Source organism: Pan troglodytes, chromosome 14 (genome assembly GCF_028858775.2).
Source record: "Pan troglodytes isolate AG18354 chromosome 14, NHGRI_mPanTro3-v2.0_pri, whole genome shotgun sequence".
In the NCBI taxonomy this organism is placed as follows: Eukaryota; Metazoa; Chordata; class Mammalia; order Primates; family Hominidae; genus Pan; species Pan troglodytes.
This window is the reverse complement of record NC_072412.2, coordinates 56,398,999-56,412,464: the sequence shown is the minus strand read 5'-3', so window position 1 is coordinate 56,412,464 and position 13,466 is coordinate 56,398,999. Positions and strand designations below refer to the sequence as shown.

General features: G+C 36.1%; 1 protein-coding gene and 1 long non-coding RNA gene across 3 annotated transcripts in view; one reads left to right on the top strand and one right to left on the bottom strand.

The window, feature by feature from the left end:
* LOC134808200 (uncharacterized) overlaps positions 1–9,366 on the bottom strand; it is a 34,707-nt gene extending 25,341 nt beyond the window's left edge. Inside the window, exons 1-2 of the long non-coding RNA XR_010150738.1 lie at positions 9,060–9,366; positions 8,340–8,506 (exon numbers count right to left, since the gene is read on the bottom strand). This is a non-coding gene — a long non-coding RNA (uncharacterized LOC134808200). The remainder of the gene's footprint in view (positions 1–8,339; positions 8,507–9,059) is intronic.
* The window catches only part of DLEU7 (deleted in lymphocytic leukemia 7), a 148,428-nt gene that overhangs the window by 27,173 nt on the left and 107,789 nt on the right, over positions 1–13,466 (top strand). The gene's annotated exons all lie outside the window — the stretch shown is intronic.

The window sequence follows — 13,466 nt, the reverse complement described above, 5'->3', positions numbered from 1 at the left end:
GATCCTAGAAACAAGTTGGAGAAGACAATGTTGGCTTAGATTGGTACAAAAGGGAGAGAGGAGGTTCTGCAAAGACCTCTGCCTCCCTGCACCTATATTCCAGCTCTGAATGGAGCTTGAGAGTACAGGAGAACAGCAAAGCTTGGCGCCGTGTGTGTGTGTGGCGGGGGTAGTGCAGATGGAGGGAGGAGAGGGGAAGAGGTACACTAAGCCTGATGCTGTAATCCCAAACATGAAGAAAGCAGTGGGATAATCTGGAAAATTAATGTCCTTGGGATATCCACAGATCCACCTTAAAGAATTCCTCAAATGCACTTGGTTTGTTGATTTGCCCAAATGAAAAAATATAGTGCTCCTCACAAATGACACTTTTCATAACGTCTGGGAAGTGCTGATGCTCTTTTATACACAGCCTCATTCAGTCCTCTGAGTTTGTCTTTGATACCCTCTTGTCTCTCATTCTTTAATCTTATCTCAGCCCCTCTCTGTCTTGGGCCACATTCCACAGAATTGTGGCAAAGGCATTTAGAAGGCTATTAATGGCATTATGTTTTTATGGCTAACTATTCTTTTATACATAAATAAAGTTAACAGATGTTGGTCTTTCTTTTCCTTCCATTTTTTATATATTCCCTTGCCTCTCTTCCAGTCTCAGTTTACATGATACTTGTTAGACACCTATTTCCTGTGTAACTCAGAATGGAAGTATATGAGTGTATAGCAGGATTACTGTTTACACTCACATTGCATTAATTGGCATACTCAGAGGGAATAGAAATAAGCTATTCTATCCATTTTCTTGCCTTGCAGCAAGTTTAATTGAAGGATGAAAGGGAGAGAATGAGATAAAAGTTATCTCATTCTGTTAACTTTATTTATGTATAAAAGAACAGTCATATAAACCATAATGGAATTAATAGCCTTCTAACTGCCTTTGCCACAATTACGTGGAATGTGGCCCAAGACAGAGAGGGGCTGAGATGAGATTAATGAATGAGAGACAAGAGGGTATTGAAGACAAACTCAGAACACATTTGATGTAATTGACCTCACACTTTTGCTTAATTAAATTTAAATGTTTACTATGATACCCACTTTATATTATAAAATTGTACTTTTCTGCAGCCCCCCCTCAAGAATATTTCCTGTTCTTGAAGCAAATTTTTGAATTTTTCATAAAAAAGTGGGGTAGTTTTGTTGTTTAGTAGTATCAGAAGCTCTAAAGTTAATGGGGCTGGAATTACTGCATAGTCATGAGGTTGCACTAAAAGTTGTTTTGCTCCTGTTTTCTGGGACTTGCTTCTTTAGGGAAAATGTTGTACCATTAAATCACAAAACATTCACAAATTCACATGCACCATAAGTGGGCCTGTGGGACAGTCTACTTCAAGTTCATCTAGAGCATTTAGAAGCAAACATTCCTACATTTCTTGGGCCTAGCTCAAATGCAAGCCACCCTCTAGTCTGCTTGCAGAATACAGCTAGTCCATTGTTTCCAGGTGTTTTAATGAATGAACCTGCTCAATAGTTGATCTAGTCAGTATAGAAATAATTGAAAAAGAATTGAGAAGAAATCCAATAAACTCAGTAAGGCTCTGTATGTGTGCGTATATGTGTGTGTAATTTTTTGTATCAATAAACACATGATTTACAGGTGTTCCCTCTCATTTTCTTCCCCTCATTTCAGTAGACTGATATATAGGTTTAAAAGATCTTTGAGTGTAGAGATTTTTCTGTCGACAATGAGTATTCAAAGAAGTGAGAAATTTCAGAATGACATGCAATTGTAAGTAATGATTACGTATCTAACATGCTCCCAAATGGACTTCTATGCATTAATTATCATTACATTACAATTTCCAAGATGTCTTTTAGCTACAGGTTTTAAACACTGTTGATAACAAATAAAATGAGTTCTTGGCGGGGGAAAAAGAGGGAGACTCTTAGCAAACCTGTGTCACAAGTGAAAAATAGTTTGCCAAATAAATAACTCAGACACTTTAATATTTGTCTAGATAACTATATCTCCATTTTTTACCTTTTATTTAAATAGAATTATAGATTTATAGATTCTGTTCATAAATTATTCACAGATTATAGATTCATAGTGGCAAAATCTAGTACATGGAGTCTGATGAATTCTTCACCCAATCCAAATGATGATAACTTGTATGACTGTAGTACAATAGCAAAACCAGGAAACTTACATTGGTACAGTACTGTTAACTGGATTGGTACAGTACATACACAGGATTAAATTGCATAGAACTACACACACACACACACACACACACTCACATGAATACATGTAAAAACTGATGAAAACTGTTTTCATCAGTTTTCATGCGAGTGTGTGTGTGTGTGTGTGTGTAGTTCTATGTAGTGTATAGATTTGTATAACTACCACCACAATCAAGATACAGAACCTTGATTCCCCACAGCCATGTTGGTTGGCCCAATTGGGTTCTTTATGTTCTTTTTGTTTCTTTGTCTAATGTTAGACATGTAATCATTACTTACAATTGGATTGTAACTATCCAAACTATCAATATGCTAGGTATTATTGTTCATTATTATTAGTTTGTTGTTGAAACAACATAATTTATATAAATAAACTAAAACTCAACTTAGTCACAGGAACTAGACTTTTTAGTTTCTCTAAAAATATGAGTGAGTGAGTGGACGGCTGGCTGGCTGGCTGCCTGGGTGAATGGATAGATGGATGCATGGATGGATGGGTGGATAGATGATTCGTCTGGGTTGCTCAGCATTTTATCAGCATTGATTCTGGCTTCTGGACTGAGACTGGATTACCTTGTAGAGGAGAGCTAAGGAATCATGGAGTCAACTTCTATTTTTTTCACTTTCTTCTTTCCAAAGTTCATTTCCTAAATAAAACTGTTTTTGTGAAATCTGTTGGCAATGTTCATACCTGAATAATGCCATGAAGTTGGTAAGCTCTATATTAAAAAATGACTATTATCAAAATCTTCATCTAAGTGGTTGAAGTGAAAGCAAGCATTCTCTCACCTTGGTCTGACAGAATGAACGTCTATATGTGGACTTCTCTTTCCCAAACCCATATCACAAATGGCATGAGCTGAATATTTCCAAGTGTGGGTCTGACTTTTAAGTGATTTCCCACATTTTCACTTCACAAGACATCCCTTAAAATATTGTAGTGGTGACAATGACTTCACTCAAATAGACACAGAACCAGCCTTTCACATTTCTAATGCATTTTTCTGGAGTTCAGACTAAAATATACTGCTTATTTGATCTATCAGGTGAGATTGGTAATCCCTCACTAATTTAAAAATTACCATGTTGAATTTGATCCAATTTAAAAAATATATATTGCTTAAAATGCCATTTTTGTGATTTCTTTTTTGTTATTCTAGCCATGAAATATGGAAGCTCAGTCTCCTTAATATAAATGAGTTAATTATTTCAAAGATCAAAAAATGACATTTGCTCTTTATTTTTAAAGTAGATAATAATGCTTTTATGGAAAAAATCTCCTAGAATCTCTATTTCAATCTAATCAGAGGGAAATTTGTATAATTTATAAGAAATAAATACACTGTGGAAAACAGAACTATTGAAAAATAATGCATGGTATTTCCTAAGCTGAGCCATAAAACATAGCACTTGTTTATTTTACCATATAATTCCAGGGTTATCACTTCGATGTTTAAAGCAAAGACCTCTATCAGTTATCTAAGTGTATATATATTGGATATAAAAAGTCTCAAACAAATTACAGAGTTTTTTAGTGATGTAAGGAAGGAAATTTAAACTCTCAGTCATCCTTCCTGAAGCTTACAGCATTTTAGTGAAACTCACATAGATCAATGTAAGCATATATTTCATATGACACAGCTCTCAAACTAGACACCAAAGAGTTCTGGTATCCATGCATTAGTCAGAAAAATCTTAGTCTACCGCCCTACCACCTTGAACGTGTCTGGTTCCATCTGATCTTGAAAGCTAAGCTGGGGCGGGCCTGGTTAGTATTTGAATAAGGGATCACGTGGGAATAACGGGTGCTGTGGGCTTAAAAGAAATTTATTTGGTGTTTTATCTTTTCGGACCATTTGGGTCTTCAAAGGCAACAGCTCAAATCAAACCTTAAGCAGAAGTTTTCATTTTTAGAGTTTTTTTTTTTTCTGTCATTCTACAGTCTTTGCTACTTTCATGTTAAGAATTTCCTCCATTACTTTAAATATTTATTTACCTATGGCTTTACTGAGAAGACTTATACATATACATACGTATGTATAACTGGATTTATACATATATAGCTATATGTAACTATTTATACATATATAGCTATATGTAACTATTCACATATATCAACAGGTAACACCCTGAATCCTAATTGTGATTGATGTAAAGCTGTTTGTTTTTATAGACTGAAGTTTATGCCCCTCTGCAGACATAACTGTGGTAGGGGCTGTGCTACACCTCAGATGCATGGAGACAGGACCTTTATAACTGCTTTTCTTGGGCTTAGTTTTGAGTAAACTGTTGATCTTGTCATGGCCTTTCTTGCCTTTACCCTACATACAGACTAAAACTCCCCTTTGAAAATGTTAACCACATGTGCACACCCAAGTGGGATTTCTGTAGCACTAGCCCTGAGTCAGCAGATGTGAGGGCTGGAAGAATGTCAGTCAAACCCGAAATGCATCTTCGCCTGAGGTCTCAAGAGGAGTTTCTCAGAGCGGTTGGGATCAGCAGTGTCCACGGGGGCCCCTCAGGTCTGAGATCCAGTGTCCACTCCTGCAGCCCCTTCTACACACCATCAAGCTGCTTCTATATTTATGCATTTATATTGATTTTCAAATCGTGTTTCTATTGAAAATAGGTTCTGCTACTGAAAAAAATACCGTAAATCAGTGAATAAAATAAAACAAAACACCCCACTGATATTCACCAACTTTCTTCATCTTACAGATTTTTTTTTTTTTTTTTTTTTTTGAGATGGAATCTCGCTCTGTCACCCAGGCTGGAGTGCAATGGTATGATCTTGGCTCACTGCAGCTGCTGCCTCCTGGGTTCAAGTGATTCTCCTACCTCAGCCTCTGGAGTAGCTGGGATTATAGGAGTCTGCCACCATGCCCAGCTGATTTTTTGTATTTTTAGTAGAGATGGGGTTTCGCCATGTTGGCCAGGCTGGTCTCCAACTCCTGACCTCAAGTGATCCGCCTGCCTTGGCCTCCTGAAGTGATGTGATTACAGGCATGAGCCACCATGCCCAGACATCTTACAGATATTTAAATATGAAGACAAGTCCAGTTCTTCTAACTCCTGATCCAGGCTTCCCTCTGTAAGGCCCTAAAGCTAAAACACATCAGGTTGTCGGGGCAGCTAGGCTTTCCTACTTAGCATCCGCAGGCCATGTGGCTAGTGCTGGAAGGCTGGCAATGGCTAGGAAGGGAGCCTCAATGCTAAACCCATTTGATGGGTCCATTTTCTTCCTGGACTGAGCCACAGAAGTTCTGCCAGGAACGTTTCACAGGTGAGCAGACTTCCCTCTCAGAAATGCCCATCATCACAATCCTTTCTGGGACAGGAGGTTTTAGCCAATTTTACGCATGTCTATTTAATAGATAGGAGTACTATATAGAGGAGAAAGCTCTCAGTAAAGCCATGGATTGTTGGAGGCCTGAGGACTCCTTTTAAGAAGGCTGGCATATATGAGCACTCCTTCTTCTTGGTGTTCTTCCTCTCACCTCTCTGGTTACTTCTCTTTCTAAAGGCTTTCCCTCGGTTCTTAACTTTCAGTTTCTGCCTAAACTGTTCTAATTTGCACTTCCCTTTTCTGGTTAGATGTTTTCTCAAAAGGACCAAAAGTGACCTTTATAGTTTGCCAATTTAAGTCAGAGCAATAAGTTGCAGTTTTCTGGGGCCCTGACAAACAAAAGTAGGGCTCTCCCTGGTAGGTGCTTCCAGCTGCCACGCACGCACACACATGCAAACAGATGCAGGCACACACATGCATACCCATACAAGCACACACATACACACTTTCCTGCATAAAACCCCTAGGAAGTCTGTGTATGTTCACTGGTATCACAAGTTATCCTGAAAATGTTCAGAACACTTTCTATCTCTGTAACACTACTTTTAAAAATGAATTTCTGGGGTCAAGGTCATTAAAAGGAAAACATCATTAAGCTCTTTGAAATTCCACTGGGCTTTAAAGATTTAAGAATCCAGGGATGTATAATATAAATTTTGCCAAACTTTAAAATAAACTAAAAAATTCACAACAGTTGAATTCCTTCCAAGGCCCCTTTACAACACTTATAGATTGCTGAGATACGGGTATGATGAACAGCTATGGGTATGACAGCTCTGCATGAACCACACACAACAAAACACCTCTGTGTTCTACAGCCCTTGGCACAAGACATTCCCCGTGGCCTTTCCCCTAATGCGGTGATTTCCAAATGCCCGTCTGTGGACCAGGGCCACTTACTGATATAGTCTTCAACTTTCAATAGCTAAATGAGAAGGATTGGGCTTTATCCTTTATTTTGAGGCTTTTATCCTTGCTTTTCTTACCTTTCCCTTTTGGTATTAAAACATTCATATCTTATAGAAAGCAAAGGTAATAATAGATGGTAGAAACATATTGTTTTGTTTAGATGACCTTTCTTTGTAAAATTAAAAGATGGAAACTCTGTATTGGGTTTAAAACCAATTTTAACTCTCCATGAAATTTAAAGTCTGGAAAACATTTCTGTAAGGCTGGGCCAAATCCCAAACCTGGGGGAAAAATAGCTTCAGGAGTGAATGCCTACAACCACTGAAATTCTTAAGAGAATTTAGCTTTTTAGCTTTTTTTTTTTTTTTTTTTTTCAGAATTTCTTTTCCAGAAAGTATAGAGAATGAGGATGGTAGAGGACTCATCACTATAGTTTCCTCTCTTTCCCCAACATCCACAGACGTATCAATGGTCTGAATGTAATGTCCTCTTAAAATATGAAGCAGAAAATGGGTTAGGTTAAAAAAAAAGTGCTACCCCAAGCATCATGAGAAAGCTGCTTCTGTTGTTGATCTATTCTTGTCCCTGCTGGCTCAAAGGATCATGTGTGACACTGTGTCACAAACAGAGTCCCTAACGTGTTTACTTTTCCCTGACAAATACTATAAATTTTCTTCTTGTAGTGAATGAACATTGTTTATGCAGCTGTGTTCCTTAAATCAATACTGACTTTCTGTCCCACTGTATCCTTTTTGCAAAGACACTTAAGGAGAACTTTCTCCTGGCATTTGGGGAGAACTTTTCAAGTCAGACCTCCTAATTAGGAACAATCATTGTGCACTGGATCCACCAAAAAGAAAAAAATGTTTTTGGCCTGGTTAAGTGTTTCCATCTTGGGTTACAGCCTTCATCTAAAGCAGCTTCTCCCTTGGCCTGAATGGGCTTTTCCGTGGAGACAGAAGGTAAGATTGCATGCTGGCTGACCCAACAGAGATCCAGAACAAACTCTCAGGTTCAACCCCTCAGGCAGTTGAATTCTCACTCCTCTGAGACCAGCTGAGGTTATTTTACTTCATTTAACTAGCCAGATGATAGGTTGACTGATGGGGCCATTATGTCCGGCGTTAAGTAATTTTAGAATGAAAATTATGCAATAGGTTAGACCACAGCTCAATTTTTATCACCCCAATTGCATACAACGTCCCTAATGTGATTGCCTTTGGGCTAAGATGGAAAGAAATGTTCAGTCCCAAAGTGGCTATATTTTCTGGAATAGATTGAGTGAAACGTCTCTTTTTTTCAACCAAAACACATGGAAATAAATTTCTTCGGTTTTACTTTCTAAATATCTGGTACAAGGTAAAAACTGCAGTGATTAATATGTCCTATGGGGCTGCCGGTTGGTGAGGAAAGGTTGTCAAACTTTAGATAACTCCACCAAGTTGCTATTATCATTTTTAGGCCTGGGTCAGTCAAGTAGGTAGACAAGCTTCTTGACATGTGGAATTGACTGGGACACTGGTAATTGATCCTATTTAAGAAAATGTCCTCAACACAATGATTTTGCTTAAGTAGCTTCTTATTTTAAATGTACCCCAGGACACCATAGTTGTTTCTCTCTGTGGCTTTTTAATTTCCCTTTTTGTTCCAACTGACCTTTCTAAGTTTTTTTTTCCTTCTGAAATAAAGAATTCTAAACTCATGATTTTATAGAAAAGCTCAGTATGCAAGAATATCAGCAATTTCTTATTTAAATATCTTCTACTATACCCAATTGCTAGAGCATAACTCTTGGCTCCTAAACCCCGTTTATAAATCAGTCATCCTTTCCACCCCTACTCACCCCAAATTTGTTCTTCTTCCTGGTGTTGCTGTCTTATTTCTTGGCACCCTCATCTACTCAACAGCAGCAGAAGAAAAGAAGAAACTTCATAGTTGGAGGATCTTCCTTCTATCTATTTATTCATCCATTCACTCAACACATATCTGTGTCAGATACTGCTCCAGGTACTAGAGACAAGCATGTACAGGACAGATATGGAACTCTGTTCTCACAGTGATTATACAGCGATTATATTCAAGTACATTTCTTCTAGAAACACTTGGTACTTCTTGCAGGGACCCCCAACCTCATATAAGTATATATACTTAAATATGTCTAACAGATCTTGATATATTACATATTTAAGTAAATAATAATAGAAAATGAATATTCTTACATGGATGCCCCAATTTCTTTCAGCTGCCTCAGATACTCACTGGATAGTGATAGCCAATGATATGCCAGACTTGATATTGATTGATAATGTTATGGCCCCACCAGGGAAGGTTAGAAGAATGGAAGCTGCTTATTTCAAATTTGAATGAGCAATCAAACATTCCTGTTCTGATTAATGTTTTTTTGCCTTGATGCACATATAAGAACTGGGACTAGCAGAAAGGGTTTAGCTTAGGACTGTGGAGAAATGCTTTTCTTCATTTCTGATAAAGCTCCATTTGCTGTTTGATCCTGTCTTCTTGATCTCCCAAGTTCCTGATAAGTCTACAAAGCTAAAACACTCACAGTTTGATCATTAGTAGTGTAGATCTTCCTCTCATTCAATGGAAGTCTTCTCTTGGAGGTCAGCAGTAAATGTCTCATTGCCGTGACCCACTGGTCAGTCCTTATGCCTCTTCATCTTTGCACATGCTGATCCCTTTCTCAGAAAGAAAGTCCCTTTAGCCAGGCATCATCTCCTTTGAGAAGCTTTCGCTGACCTCAGACTGGAGAACTCTATTATAGCATTTGACACTCCCCGCAAAGGGGAGAACAGTAAGTTGCAGTCTGATGAAGTCATATGATGCCCGGGCTGGCTTATGAGTAAAGAGGTGAGAAGGTCTCCTACTGAAACAGATTTTCCCTCTTTCTTCCCCTTAGAATAGCCTTTCAAAGTTCTTGAAATGTCCATTAAGGAATTCCTATACTTTACTTTTGATTTCACAATTTCTCAGTCAAAAGCTCAGTATCATTGCATAGGATAATACATTACCTTAAAAAAAAAAAACACCAAAAAAACCTCAACACTCAAAGATTAAATTTGTGTTTGGAAAAGGCTTTATAGGCAGTGGTACCTGGAAACTGGTGCTTGAGAGAAGCAGGAGGAGGGAGGGGAGATGTCAAATACCATCTTTTAAAAAATTTGTTTGTTTTTGATGACCATCTTTAAGAGATTTTTAAATGCCATGCATGAATTCAAGAAAGAGAATAAAGCAGGATTCTATGAAATAATAGAAAGCTTCTTAAGGAAGCTGGTATAGTATCATTTTATATCTCTGATATTTCTGCTCATCTACTAAAGCTCATTAAAACCTATTAATGATTAGGAAATACTTCTGTTTTATGAAATTTATAAAAAAATTTAAAGATAATCTAAACTCTCTTTAAAAATTAATTTTTATATATATCTTAACACCATTTAACACACTTAATTTTAGTACTTCTTTACTAAAGTTTGCAGAGGCAGACTACTCTTAAAAGTAGGAAAACAAAAGGCAGAGGAGCAGACCGACTTTTTTTTTTTTTTTGAGAGGGAGTCTAGCTCTGTCACCCAGGCTAGAGTGCAGTGAGTCTAGCTCTGTCACCCAGGCTGGCGTGCAATGGTGCGATCTCTGCTCATTGCCACCTCCACTTCCCAGGCTCAAGCAATTCTCCTGCCTCAGCCTCCCGAGTAGCTGGGATTACAGACTTCTGAAATTCTGGATAGTATAAATACAACTGGAATTACACTTTATTTTTAAATATACATTTCTAGGTAAAAACATAATTAAAGATCAAATAATTTTGGTTAAATTTTAAAATAAGCCCAATATGTAACTAAATAAGTCTTAGCAGAAAAATGTGAGGATAAAGTTGAGATTGCTCCTATTTTTTAATATTTATAGCATTTATTTATTTGTAATTACTTGTGAAGTTTCAAGTATTAAATATTACTCCGAACTGTCTAATATGAGTCAGAATTTAGGGCAATAGAAAATATAAAACAAATTTTTCCTTACTAATACATGTTTTTTAAAAAGTTGTGTTTATGTTCTTCATTGAGAACTAATCACTAAAAGAATTGCAGAAGTCATAAAATCATTAAATTAAGGAGAGAAAATCTCTATATATTCAGGATAAAGATATTTAGTATGCTAAGATCTCTATCCAATGGTCAAAAAACAACCAACCAAAGATGAAAATAAAAAATAATTTCTTGGAATATTATCTGAGGACTTCCAATTTTAACATGCAGAGCTAAGTGAGTATTTTCTTATTCATATCTCAGAAAAACCAACCAAAACATCAAGGGAATCAAGAAAAACAGGAATGCAAAGCTTATCCTTTGTAAAACTAGGAAACAACAGAGATTTTTAAATGAGAGAGAGAGAAGACTTAGTGGCATAGGACATAGGAAGTACCAGAGTGAAGATGCCTGTGGATTCTGAGCTTCAAGAAAGTCATAAAAGCACAATTCTAAGTGATACATACTGAAATGTAAATGGAGGTTTTTACAATAGAGGGCAACAAACCGCTTCTTATACAACCAAATAGTAAATATTTTAGAATTTCTGGGCCATATGGTCTCTGCCATAACTATCAAATTCTGCCATTGTAGTGCTGAAGCAACCATGTACAATAAACAAATGGGCATATCTATATTCCAATAAAACTTTACTTATAAAAAAAGAAAGCTAGCCAATGGGCTATAGTTTGCTGATATTTGTTCTCTAGCAATAAGGGTGTGTCAGCTTGACTGAGTGCTTCCCTGGGCCTCAAAGTGGCGAGGTTTCTAGAAAAAGGAAAGGCGATAAAACTGAATGAGAAGTGGTAGGAAACTGCACAAAGAAGACAGGGCATTGCTGAAAGCATGGCTAGACATGTGGAAGACAGAATTAGAAAAAAATGAGTAAAAAGAATAAATAAAAAAGATATTTAAAAGGGTTATATGATAGATGCAAAATATATAAAAAATAAATCAAACATATGCATAATTGGTGTTCTTGAAGAAGAAAATCAAAATAATAAAACAATAACTGTTAGGATTATTACACAAAAATTATGAATATAAAGCATTATTATACAAAATCCAGTTACACATTAAAAAACTAACACACCATGAGCAATTATATTTATTCTGGAATGCAAGGATGGTTCAATATTAGGAAATCTGTTAATATATTTCTACCACACTAATAGATTAAAAATCATGTTTCTAGATGCTGAGAGACATTTGATAAACTCCAACATCCATTCTTACTAAACAAGCAAATAAACAACAAAACAAAACTGTCAATAAATGGCAATAGATACTTCCTTAACCTAGTGCAATATACTAATCTCAATCTAAAAGCTAGTGCTATAATCTATAAGGAAACTCAGAAATATTTATATTAATGTCAGGAACAAGACAAGAATGTCTACTACCACAACTATTTATAGACGTTGATCTAGACATCCTAAGCAATGCAGTTTTACAAGAGAGAAATAAAGTGTATACAAATTAGAAAAGAAAAAGACAAATAATAATTGCTTGTAGATTATAAAAGTAAAAATTTTATTATATAAAAAGTGAGCCAACTGAAAAAAAATATTAGAACAATAGTGGAATTCAGTTAGGTCTTTGGTTATAAAGTAAACATATACAATCATCATCCTTCCTATATTAAAATAAAAAAGGCATAATAGAAGAAAATACTTCATTTTTGATAGCAATATCACTAGAAAATATTTAGAATAAATTTGTCAGATGCGAAAACCTATGTAAAGAAATCTTTAACTGGCTGGACGTGGTGGCTCCTACCTGCAATCCCAGCACTTTGAGAGGCGTAGGCTGGCGGATCACCTGAGGTCAGGAGTTCGAGACCAGCCTGACCAACATGGTGAAATCCCATCTCTAATAAAAATTTTTAAAAAATAGCTGGGTGTGGTGGTGCATGCCTGTGGTTGCAGCTACTCAGGAGGCTGAGGCGGGAGAATCACTTGAACCCAGGAGGCAGAGACTGCAGTGAGCTGAGATCATGCCACTGCACTCCACACTCCAGCCTGGGTGACAGAGTGAGACTCTGTCTCAAAAACAAAAACAACAACAACAACAGAAAAAAAACCCCCATAAAACGAACAACATTACACTGTCTCTTGTGGACACAAAAGAACACTTGAACAGATATAAAAGTATATTATATTCTTGGTGAGGGAAACTCAGTATCAGACAGTTTTCAATTCTCTCTAAAAAAAAATAAACATTTAATACAGCTCCTATAAGAATATCAATAAAATTTGGGAGTCTATATATGATTCTAAAGTTCATATAAAGGAAAAAAACAAGCAGGAATAACCAGGAAAATTCAGGGGAAAAAATAGAAAACACATGGTACTAGCCCTACCTGACATTAAAATATTTAGGATGTGATGACATTTCAATTAGTAGGAAAAGGGTGAAATTAATAACTGTTGTTTATTCTAGCCCTCTAAAAAATTAATATTGGATTCTAACCTCAGACCTTACATCAAAATGATTTCCCGATGAATCAAATATTTCTATGTTAATAAAAATATAAAAATACTAGGACCCACCATGGAAAAGTTTTAAAAGTATTGTAGTAAGCAAGACCTCTTTAAGTCCATTACAGATCTCAGAAGTCATAACAAAAAACTGATGAATCTGACAATATAAAAATAAACTGGGCAAAAAATTTGCAGCTCACATAGTAGACTAGCACTGTCAATGGAAATACAATGTAAGCTACATGTGTAATTCTAAATTTTCTAGCAGTTAGTGTAAAAAGTAAAAAGAAGTCTGTTTTTAAAGAAATGCATCACCTTTTTTCTTTAAAGAAATTAATTTTAGTAATATGTTTTATTTAATTTGTCATATCCAAAATAATTTTATTTCAATAAGTAATCAATATAAAATATTATAAATAAGATATTTCTATTCCTTTTTGTTCCAAG